Below are 11481 nucleotides of genomic sequence, written 5' to 3' on the forward strand. Positions count from 1 at the left end.
GAGATGGCAGCATGCATGCATAATATCCACTTAAACTACCTTATTCACACAAATACAACATCCATCAGCCTATTCATAAATAGATCACAAGAAAAGCCTCACTTGTTTGGACTTGGAGTAGAAAGGCGAGCCTTGCGGCCGGTGCCGGCGCAGGCTGGCCGTTGGAGAGGCTACTGCCCGACGTGGAGGGCGTTGGAGAGGGCCTGAACGACCGGGGGCTTCCACCTTCTGGATGGCGGAGCCGGTTGATGATAGAGGAGGCGGTTCGGAGATTTCCCGGGCCGATGGGGTCAGCAGCTGGTGGTCCAGGGTCGACGGCGACTGCCGCATCAAGCGGTAGCTCGGTGGCACCTGACACCACGACGAGGTCGAGTGACCCCGTATCCACCGGAGGAGCAGGCGATTTGAACGGGGTAATCTCGTTGGACATCGTCGTTGCTATGGTGATGGTCCGGCCGAAGAGAGGTGGCGTGTGGGCGTGCGGCGGGGGAGGTGCTGGTCGAGAGGTGCGGGGCTGAGGGCGTGCGGCGGGGGAGCTGCTGGCCGAGAGGGAGGGCGTGCGGGCGTGCGGCGGTGGAGGCGTGGAGCTGCTGGCCGAGATGGGCGAGCGTGCGGCGGGGAAGCTGCTGGCCGAGAGGGAGGGCGTGCGGGCGTGCGTCGGTGGAGGCGTGGAGCTGCTGGCCGATGGATTCGAGATGGGCGGGCGTGCGGCGGGGGAGCCGGGAAGGTGCTGGCCGAGACGAGAGGTGCGGGGCGTGCGGCGGTTGAGGCTGAAGGATCTAGGGTTTGAGAGAGTGAGGGTTGGTGTGCGGCGGCTAAAGAAAGGAGGGCCGAGGGCGATGCGCTGGGAGCCTGGGATTTTAGGGTTTTCCTTCTCACCGGCATGCTTATATACGCTGCCTAATATGTTGGCCCACATGTCATAATACTAGCGGGGAATTCACCACTGGATAGTGCTCAACCGTATCCATCCCCGCTTACCCGGTGGGGATTGATTTGGCTTTGATAACAGCCCCGTGGATATTAAACCGCTACCATCACCGTCCCCTAATAGGTGAATTAACCGCCGGGGAATGGGGAACGGGGCTCCATTGCCAAATGGAGGCCGCAGCCTCTCGCGCGCCAGAAATTTTGGCGGAAGTGAACCCCAGGGACGCCGCCAATGGCACCGACGACGAGGGATGGAGCTCGCTGAGACCTCACCGTGGACAAGGTAGGTGCTCCCTTGTTGGCTACAGTGGCTGGGAACATGGGATGGAAGATTTGTGTTGGAGTAAAAAAAACTAAGTGTTTGGTTTGGGAAGACTTGGGGGTTAGGGTTCAGTAATCTTTCGATTATGTTTGAAACTAAGGTTGTGCAGACAAGGTTTGGGATTATGTTTGTACCCGTGATATGGGGATTTTTTGTTTCAGACGCAGCCGTGTAGATTGCCATTTGGCAGAAGAACGGAATGTGTCTGTGCTTGCGCTGCTTTGTAGGGCATTTCCAACGGGCGACGCAAACAGAGCGAATGTTTGTGTCAGGGTCTAGCGGCCCAACGCATAGTGATCGGGTTGTTCGTGGAGGCGCAAACGCGGTCCAAATATGCGTCTCAGAAGCATCCCCACGGACGCTGCTCGGTCCCGCCGAGTGTCCGCTCGCGTCTGGGCAGACGTTTCGTCAGGCCCGCTTGGCAGCGATCCTGGCTCGATGCGTCTTCTAAAGCGCACCAGTATTGGCGTCGAGGCGTCGCTTCGGCAGTCTGCGCCACGTTAATGGCGTCGAGGCGTCGCTTCGGCAGTCTGCGACACGTTAATGGCGATGCCTCGCCTGCCGAGCGGCGGCCGCCCACAACTGCCAACGAGTAATGGTGATGCCACGTTTGTCACGCCCCTCGGCTACCTCCGGCGTATATAAAGAGGGGCGCGCGCATCTCATCACCTCCCACACAAACCCTAGCTGCCGCACAACCTCCACCGTAGCGCCGCCTCCCCACAAGCCCGCGAGTGAATCCATGGCTAGTCCAGGTGGCCGACGAGGTGGTCGAGGCCACAGGCGCGGTCGCCGTGGCCGGGGCCGCCGTGCAGGAGCAACATCACCCCGCCGCTCGCCGTCGTCTGCGCCGTCGTCGTCTTCGGAGGAGGTGAGGTGCTTCGAGTTCATCATCCGCATCGACGAGGACCCCCTCGGCATCAAGCGGCTGCCAGGAAAGTTTACCGAGTTCGTCGACGGCGCCGAGCCGGCCGAGTTGCAGCTGCGGGAGGCCAGTTGTGGCCTCTGCCGGTGGCCTGTCGAGGTCTTGTTCAACGGGCAGGGCAAGATATACCTACACACCGGGTGAGACAAGTTCACCCGTGCCCACAACCTCAAGGCCGGCTGCCTGCTCACCTTCCTCAACGAAGGCGGGGGCGAGATGGTCGTGAAGGTGTTCGATAGGACATCCTGTCGTGCAAACACAACCACACGGACGATTCACGGGCCAATTGAAGCCACTAGTGGAGGTTTCTGGATGTTCTTCCTGCATAAGAACAACGAGCCCTCGTAGCCAACTGTATTTTCCAGTTTGGGTGACTAAGAGTGCCTGAGAGTGTTCTTTCTTGGCAGAACACAAGAAACCTGCGAGGCCAATGATACGTCTCAAACGTATCTATAATTTCTTATGTTCCATGCTAGTTTTATGACAATACCTACATGTTTTGTTCACACTTTATGTCATTATTATGCATTTTCCGGAACTAACCTATTGACGAGATGCCGAAGTGCCAGTTCCTGTTTTCTGCTGTTTTTGGTTTCAGAAATCCTAGTAAGGAAATATTCTCGGAATTGGACGAAATCAACGCCCAGCATCCTATTTTTCTACGAAGCTTCCATAACACCCGAGAGCCAGCAGAGAGGGGCCACAGGGCCACCAGATGATAGGGCGGCGCGGCCAGGGCCTGGGCCGCGCCCCCTACTGTGTCACCGCCTCGTCAGCCTTCCGACTCCGCCTCTTCGCCTATTTAAAGGTCCCTGACCTAAATCTTCGAGACGGAAAAGCCACGGTACGAGAAACCTTCCAGAGCCGCCGCCATCGCGAAGCCAAGATCTGGGGGACAGGAGTCTCTGTTCCGGCACGCCACCGGGACGGGGAAGTGCCCCCGGAAGGCTCCTCCATCGACACTACCGCCATCTTCATCACCGCTGCTGTCTCCCATGAGGAGGGAGTAGTTCTCCATCGAGGCTCGGGGCTGTACCGGTAGCTATGTGGTTAATCTCTCTCCTATGTGCTTCAATACAATAATCTCATGAGCTGCCTTACATGATTGAGATTCATATGATGATGCTTGTAATCTAGATGTCATTATGCTAGTCAAGTGGATTTTACTTATGTGATCTCCGGAGACTCCTTGTCCCACGTGTGTAAAGGTGACAGTGTGTGCACCGTGTGGGTCTCTTAGGCTATATTTCACATAATACTTATTCACCGTTATGAATGGCATAGTGAAGTGCTTGTTTATATCCCTTTATGATTGCAATGTGTTTTGTATCACAATATATCTGCGTGCTACTCTAGTGATGTTATTAAAGTAGTTTATTCCTCCCGCACGGTGTAATGGTGACAAGTGTGTGCATCGTGTAGTACTTGGCGTAGGCTATGATTGTGATCTCTTGTAGATTATGAAGTTAACTATTGCTATGATAGTATTGATGTGATCTATTCCTCCTTTCGTAGTGTGAAGGTGACGAGTGTGCATGCTATGTTAGTACTTGGTTTGGTTATGTTGATCTGTCATGTACTCTAAGGTTATTTAAACATGAACATCGAATATTGTGGAGCTTGTTAACTCCAGGCATTGAGGGTTCGTGTAATCCTACACAGTTAGTGGTGTTCATCATCCAACAAGAGGGTGTAGAGTCTAGCATCTATCTATTTATTCCGTTATGTGATCAATGTTGAGAGTGTCCACTAGTGAAAGTATGATCCCTAGGCCTTGTTCCTAAATATCGCTATCGCCGCTTGTTTCATCGTTCTACCGCATGTTTACTTCCTGCAATATTACTACCATCAACCGCACGCCGCCAGCAAGCACTTTTCTCGGTGCCGTTACTACTGCTCATATTCATTCATACCACTTGTATTTCACTATCTCTTCGCCGAACTAGTGCACCTATACATATGACAAGTGTATTAGGTGTGTTGGGGACACAAGAGACTTCTTGTATCGTGATTGTAGGGTTGCTTGAGAGGGATATCTTTGACCTCTTCCTCCCTGAGTTCGATAAACCTTGGGTGATCCACTTAAGGGAAACTTGCTGCTGTTCTACAAACCTCTGCTCTTGGAGGCCCAACACTGTCTACAAGAATAGAAGCACCCGTAGACATCAGCCAACACTAGTTAGATTTCCTCATTTTGCAATGTTTCAACCATGTTCCAAACTATGTAGTAGTTTTTGTAATGTTTGTAGCTATGTTTAAATTAAAAGGAGAAAAAATAGAAAAAATGTGTTCGACCGCTAGGGGCACTTCTTGGCGCAAACGGACGCGCAGTAAAAAACGACCATTTCCGTGTCCGCGAGGCGACACAAACGGACGCAGGTGGTCAATTTGGACGTTCGATTTGCGTCGCCCCATTGGAGATTCCCTAAACGTTCTGAAGCCTCGAAAATAGTTTATGACCTTGTTGTGACCTGCAAAATAGTCACTTTGTCATGTCCATCTGTGCGAGGACGTGATGGTGGTCTACACCGTTGGGGAACCCAAGAGGAAGGTGTGATGATCATAGCAGCAATTTTTCCTCAGTAAGAAACCAAGGTTTAATCGACCAGTAGGAGAAATGCGTGACTTCTAAAGGTGTTGCTAGCTGACTAGTGGTAGGGCGCACTACCGCCGTCAGCAATAACGTGGAACCTTGTAAGGGTATTTTACCCTTATCCATTATTTTGGTAACAATGACACTGTGCTAGAGTATTTGGTCTAATACATGTCTATGAGATTATTTCCAGGTATTAGCCAAAGAGGTATAATGGTGTATCAATGGAACAAGAAGGTAAAGGAGACCCCCCACTTCGACAAAAATTGGAGATTTACACAAAAATAACCCTTTTCTAAAACTATAGCACAGACTGACCTCCCGGGCAAACTATTTCACCCATCTAACCCTTTTGTGTGGCGCCCCTCTCATGGGCGCCACACCTCACCGTGTGGCGCCAGTTAGGCCGGCGCCACTCTCCCATCCGACGTGGCGTCATCGACGCTGAGGTGTGCTCTAATCTGACGTGGCAGGATGTGTGGCGCCGCTCTCGCCGGCGCCACACTTTGAAAGTGTGGCTCCCGTGGCAAGGGCTCGACACATCCTGTTATGTTTGCAAAAAACATACTGTAAGACATTTCTCTAAGGACTTAGCCGTTTTGGCGACCTATTTGTGTGGCGCCGAAGCCGTGGGCGCCACACTTCACATGTGGCTCCGAAGGCACGGGCGCCACACAAAGAGGCTCGCCAAAACGGCTAAGGACTAATCGTCCGGAGCCCCTGGATGTTTTCGACGTATAAGTTGATATAAGTTGACATGTGTGGCGCTAATACGTCTCCGACGTATCGATAATTTCTTATGTTCCATGCCACATTATTGATGATATCTACATGTTTTATGCACATTATATGTCATATTTATGCGTTTTCCGGAACTAACCTATTGACAAGATGCCGAAGTGCCAGTTCCTGTTTTCTGCTGTTTTTGGTTTCAGAAATCCTAGTAACGAAATATTCTCGGGATCGGACGAAATCAAGACCCAGGTTCCTATTTTTCCCGGAACCATCCAGAACACCCGAGAGCCGCCAGAGGGAAGCCAAGATCTGGGGGACAGGAGTCTCTGTTCCGGCACCCTGCCGGAGTGGGGAAGTGCCCCCGGAAGGCTTCTCCATCGACACCGCTGCCATCTCCACCGCCATCTTCATCACCGCTGCTGCTCCCATGAGGAGGGAGTAGTTCTCCATCGAGGCTCGGGGCTGTACCGGTAGCTATGTGGTTCATCTCTCTCCTATGTACTTCAATACAATAATCTCATGAGCTGCCTTACATGATTGAGATTCATATGATGATGCTTGTAATCTAGATGTCACTATGCTAGTCAAGTGAGTTTTACTTATGTGATCTCCGGAGACTCCTTGTCCCACGTGTGTAAAGGTGACGAGTGTGTGCACCGTGTGGGTCTCTTAGGCTATATTTCACGGAATACTTACTCACCTGTTATGAATGGCGTAGTGAAGTGCTTATTTATATCTCTTTATGATTGCAATGTGTTTTGTATCACAATTTATCTATGTGCTACTCTAGCAATGTTATTAAAGTAGTTTATTCCTCCTGCACGGTGTAATGGTGACAGTGTGTGCATCCGTGTTAGTACTTGGCGTATGCTATGATCATGATCTCTTGTAGACTGTGAAGTTAACTATTGCTATGATAGTATTGATGTGATCTATTCCTCCTACATAGTGTGAAGGTGACAAGTGTGCATGCTTGTGTTAGTACTTGGTTTAGTCGCGTTGATCTTTCTTGCACTCTAAGGTTATTTAAATATGAACATTGAATTGTGGAGCTTGTTAACTCCGGCATTGAGGGTTCGTGTAATCCTACGCAATGTGTTCATCATCCAACAAGAGTGTAGAGTATGCATTTATCTATTCTCGTTATGTGATCAATGTTGAGAGTGTCCACTAGTGAAAGTCTATTCCCTAGGCCTTGTTCCTAAATATCGCTATCGCCGCTTGTTTACTTGTTTTACTGCGTTACTACTCGCTTGTTTATCGTCCTGGGCAAAGCACTTTTCCGGTGCCGTTGCTACTCGCTTATTCATACCACCTGTATTTCACTATCTCTTCGCCGAACTAGTGCACCTCTTAGGTGTGTTGGGGACACAAGAGACTTCTTGCTTTGTGGTTGCAGGGTTGCATGAGAGGGATATCTTTGACCTCTTCCTCCCCGAGTTCGATAAACCTTGGGTGATCCACTTAAGGGAAACTTGCTCGCTGTTCTACAAACCTCTCGCTCTTGGAGGCCCAACACCGTCTACAAGAATAGAAGCTCCCGTAGACATCAAGCACTTTTCCGGCGCCGTTGCCGGGAGGAAAGGTAAAAGGCTCTCATACTCCGGTCCCGGTGTAAAGTACTTTTCCGGCGCCGTTGTGTGTGTGCTCGAAGCTATTTCCTTTAGATCCTGCAATTGCATCTTTTTGTTTCTTGTTTACACTAGTTTGGCATAATGGACAACAATGAGCTTCTTATTCTATTTCCTGATTTAAAACATGGATTGTTTGATGCGAAAATTAAAAAACCTATGAAATCTTATTTACATGTCTGGTAGTAATATTAGTATGAACGCTTTGAACACCATTGTTGATAATGATATAGAAAGTTCTAAGCTTGGGGAAGCTAGTTTTCATGATCTTTTTAGTCCCCCAAGCATTGAGGAGAAAATTTTCTTTGATGATACTTTGCCTCCTATTTATGATGATTATAATAGTGGTCTTTTGGTGCCACCTACTATGGAGAGTAAATTTTGTTGTGATTATACTATGCCTCCTACACTTGATGAGAATAATAATGATAGCTACTTTGTTGAATTTTCTCCCACTACAACTAATAAAATTGATTATGCTTATGTGGAGAGTAATTATTTTATGCATGAGACTCATGATAAGAATGCTTTATGTGATAGTTATATTGTTGAGTTCGCTCATGTTGCTACTGGAAAGTTATTATGAGAGAGGAAAATATGGTTGTAGAAATTTTCATGTTACTAAAATGCCTCTCTATGTGCTGAAATTTTTGAAGCTACACTTGTTTTATCTTCCTATGCTTGTTACTTTGCTCTTCATGAACTTGTTTATTTACAAGATTCCTCTGCATAGGAAGCATGTTAGACTTAAATTTGTTTTGAATTTGCTTCTTGATGCTCTCTTTTGCTTCATACTCTATTTTTCATGTGAGCATCATTAAAACTGCTGAGCCCATCTTAACGGCTATAAAGAAAGAACTTCTTGGGAGATAACCCATGTGTTATTTTGCTACAGTACTTTGTTTTATATTTGTGTCTTGGAAGTTATTTACTACTGTAGCAACCTCTCCTTATCTTAGTTTTGTGCTTTGTTGTGCCAAGTAAAGTCTTTGATAGTAAAGTAAGTACTAGATTTGGATTACTGCGCAGTTCCAGATTTCTTTGCTGTCACGAATCTGGGTCTACCTCCCTGTAGGTAGCTCAGAAAATTAAGCCAATTTACGTGCATGATCCTCAGATATGTACGCAACTTTCATTCAATTTGGGCATTTTCATTTGAGCAAGTCTGGTGGTCTAATAAAATCCATCTTTACGGACTGTTCTGTTTTGACAGATTCTGCCTTTTTATTTCGCATTGCCTCTTTTGCTATGTTGGATGAATTTCTTTGATCCATTAATGTCCAGTAGCTTTATGCAATGTCCAGAATTGTTAAGAATGATTGTGTCACCTCTGAACATGTGAATTTTTATTATGCACTAACCCTCTAATGAGTTGTTTCGAGTTTGGTGTGGAGGAAGTTTTCAAGGATCAAGAGAGGAGTATGATATAATATGATCAAGGAGAGTGAAAGCTCTAAGCTTGGGGATGCCCGGTGGTTCACCCCTGCATATTATAAGAAGACTCAAGCGTCTAAGCTTGGGGATGCCCAAGGCATCCCCTTCTTCATCGACAACATTATCGGGTTCCTCCCCGAAACTATATTTTTATTCCGTCACATCTTATGCACTTTGCTTGGAGCGTCGGTTTGTTTTTGTTTTTTTGTTTTGTTTGAATAAAATGGATCCTAGCATTCACTTTGTGGGAGAGAGACACGCTCCGCTGTAGCATATGGACAAGTATGTCCTTAGGCTCTACTCATAGTATTCATGGCGAAGTTTCTTCTTCGTTAAATTGTTATATGGTTGTAATTGGAAAATACTACATGTAGTAACTCTAAAATTTCTTGGATAATTTGATACTTGGCAATTGTTGTGCTCATGTTTAAGCTCTTGCATCATATACTTTGCACCCATTAATGAAGAAATACTTAGAGCTTGCTAATTTGGTTTGCATATTTGGTTTCTCTAGAGTCTAGATAATATCTAGTATTGAGTTTTGAACAACAAGGAAGACGGTGTAGAGTCTTATGATGTTTACAATATGTCTTTTATGTGAGTTTTGCTGCACCGTTCATCCTTGTGTTTGTTTCAAATAACCTTGCTAGCCTAAACCTTGTATCGAGAGGGAATACTTCTCATGCATCCAAAATCCTTGAGCCAACCACTATGCCAATTGTGTCCACCATACCTACCTACTACATGGTATTTATCCGCCATTCCAAAGTAAATTGCTTGAGTGCTACCTTTAAAATTCCATCATTCACCTTTGCAATATATAGCTCATGGGACAAATAGCTTAAAAACTATTGTGGTATTGAATATGTACTTATGCACTTTATCTCTTATTAAGTTGCTTGTTGTGCGATAACCATGCTTACGGGGACGCCATCAACTATTCTTTGTTGAATATCATGTGAGTTGCTATGCATGTCCGTCTTGTCTGAAGTAAGAGAGATCTACCACCTTAATGGTTGGAGCATGCATATTGTTAGAGAAGAACATTGGGCCGCTAACTTAAGCCATGATTCATGGTGGAAGTTTCAGTTTTGGACATATATCCTCAATCACATATGAGAATAATAATTGTTGCCACATGCTTATGCATTAAAGAGGAGTCCATTATCTGTGGTCCATGTTGTCCCGGTATGGATGTCTAAGTTGAGAATAATCAAAAGCGAGAAATCCAAAATGCGAGCTTTCTCCTTAGACCTCTTTGTACAGGCGGCATGGAGGTACCCCATTGTGACACTTGGTTAAAACATGTGCATTGCAAAGATCCGGTAGTCCAAGCTAATTAGGACAAGGTGCGGGCACTATTAGTATACTATGCATGAGGCTTGCAACTTGTAAGATATAATTTACATGATACATATGCTTTATTACTACCGTTGACAAAATTGTTTCATGTTTTCAAAATAAAAGCTCTAGCACAAATATAGCAATCGATGCTTTCCTCTTTGAAGGACCATTCTTTTTACTTTTATGTTGAGTCAGTTCACCTATCTCTCTCCACCTCAAGAAGCAAACACTTGTGTGAACTGTGCATTGATTCCTACATACTTGCATATTGCACTTGTTATATTACTTTGCATTGACAACTATCCATGAGATATACATGTTACAAGTTGAAAGCAACCGCTGAAACTTAATCTTCCATTGTGTTGCTTCAATGCCTTTACTATGAATTTATTGCTTTATGAGTTAACTCTTATGCAAGACTTATTGATGCTTGTCTTGAAGTACTATTCATGAAAAGTCTTTGCTTTATGATTCATTTGTTTACTCATGTCATTACCATTGTTTTGATCGCTCGCATTCATTACATATGTTTACAATATGATCAAGTTTATGATGGCATGTCACTTCAGAAATTATCTTTGTTATCGTTTTACCTGCTCGGGATGAGCAGAACTAAGCTTGGGGATGCTGATACGTCTCCGATGTATCGATAATTTCTTATGTTCCATGCCACATTATTGATGATATCTACATGTTTTATGCACATTATATGTCATATTTATGCGTTTTCCGGAACTAACCTATTGACAAGATGCCGAAGTGCCGAGCTCCGTTTTCTGCTGTTTTTGGTTTCGAAATCCTAGTAACGAAATATTCTCGGAATCGGACGAAATCAAGACCCAGGTTCCTATTTTTCCCGGAACCATCCAGAACACCCGAGAGCCGCCGGAGGAAGCCTCGGGGGCCCCACACCACACCTGGCGCGGCCGCAGGGGGGCCGCGCCGCCCTTTGGTGTGGTGGCCCAAGGCCCCCTCCGAGGCTCCCCTTCCGCCTATTTAAAGCCTCCGTCGCGAAAACCCTGATACGAAGAACGAAACCCACAGAAACCTTCCAGAGCCGCCGCCATCGCGAAGCCAAGATCTGGGGGACAGGAGTCTCTGTTCCGGCACCCTGCCGGAGCGGGGAAGTGCCCCGGAAGGCTTCTCCATCGACACCGCTGCCATCTCCACCGCCATCTTCATCACCGCTGCTGCTCCCATGAGGAGGGAGTAGTTCTCCATCGAGGCTCGGGGCTGTACCGGTAGCTATGTGGTTCATCTCTCTCCTATGTACTTCAATACAATAATCTCATGAGCTGCCTTACATGATTGAGATTCATATGATGATGCTTGTAATCTAGATGTCACTATGCTAGTCAAGTGAGTTTTACTTATGTGATCTCCGGAGACTCCTTGTCCCACGTGTGTAAAGGTGACAGTGTGTGCACCGTGTGGGTCTCTTAGGCTATATTTCACAGAATACTTACTCACCGTTATGAATGGCGTAGTGAAGTGCTTATTTATATCTCTTTATGATTGCAATGTGTTTTGTATCACAATTTATCTATGTGCTACTCTAGCAATGTTA

This window comes from Lolium rigidum, chromosome 5, assembly GCF_022539505.1.
Source record: "Lolium rigidum isolate FL_2022 chromosome 5, APGP_CSIRO_Lrig_0.1, whole genome shotgun sequence".
Taxonomy (NCBI): Eukaryota; Viridiplantae; Streptophyta; class Magnoliopsida; order Poales; family Poaceae; genus Lolium; species Lolium rigidum.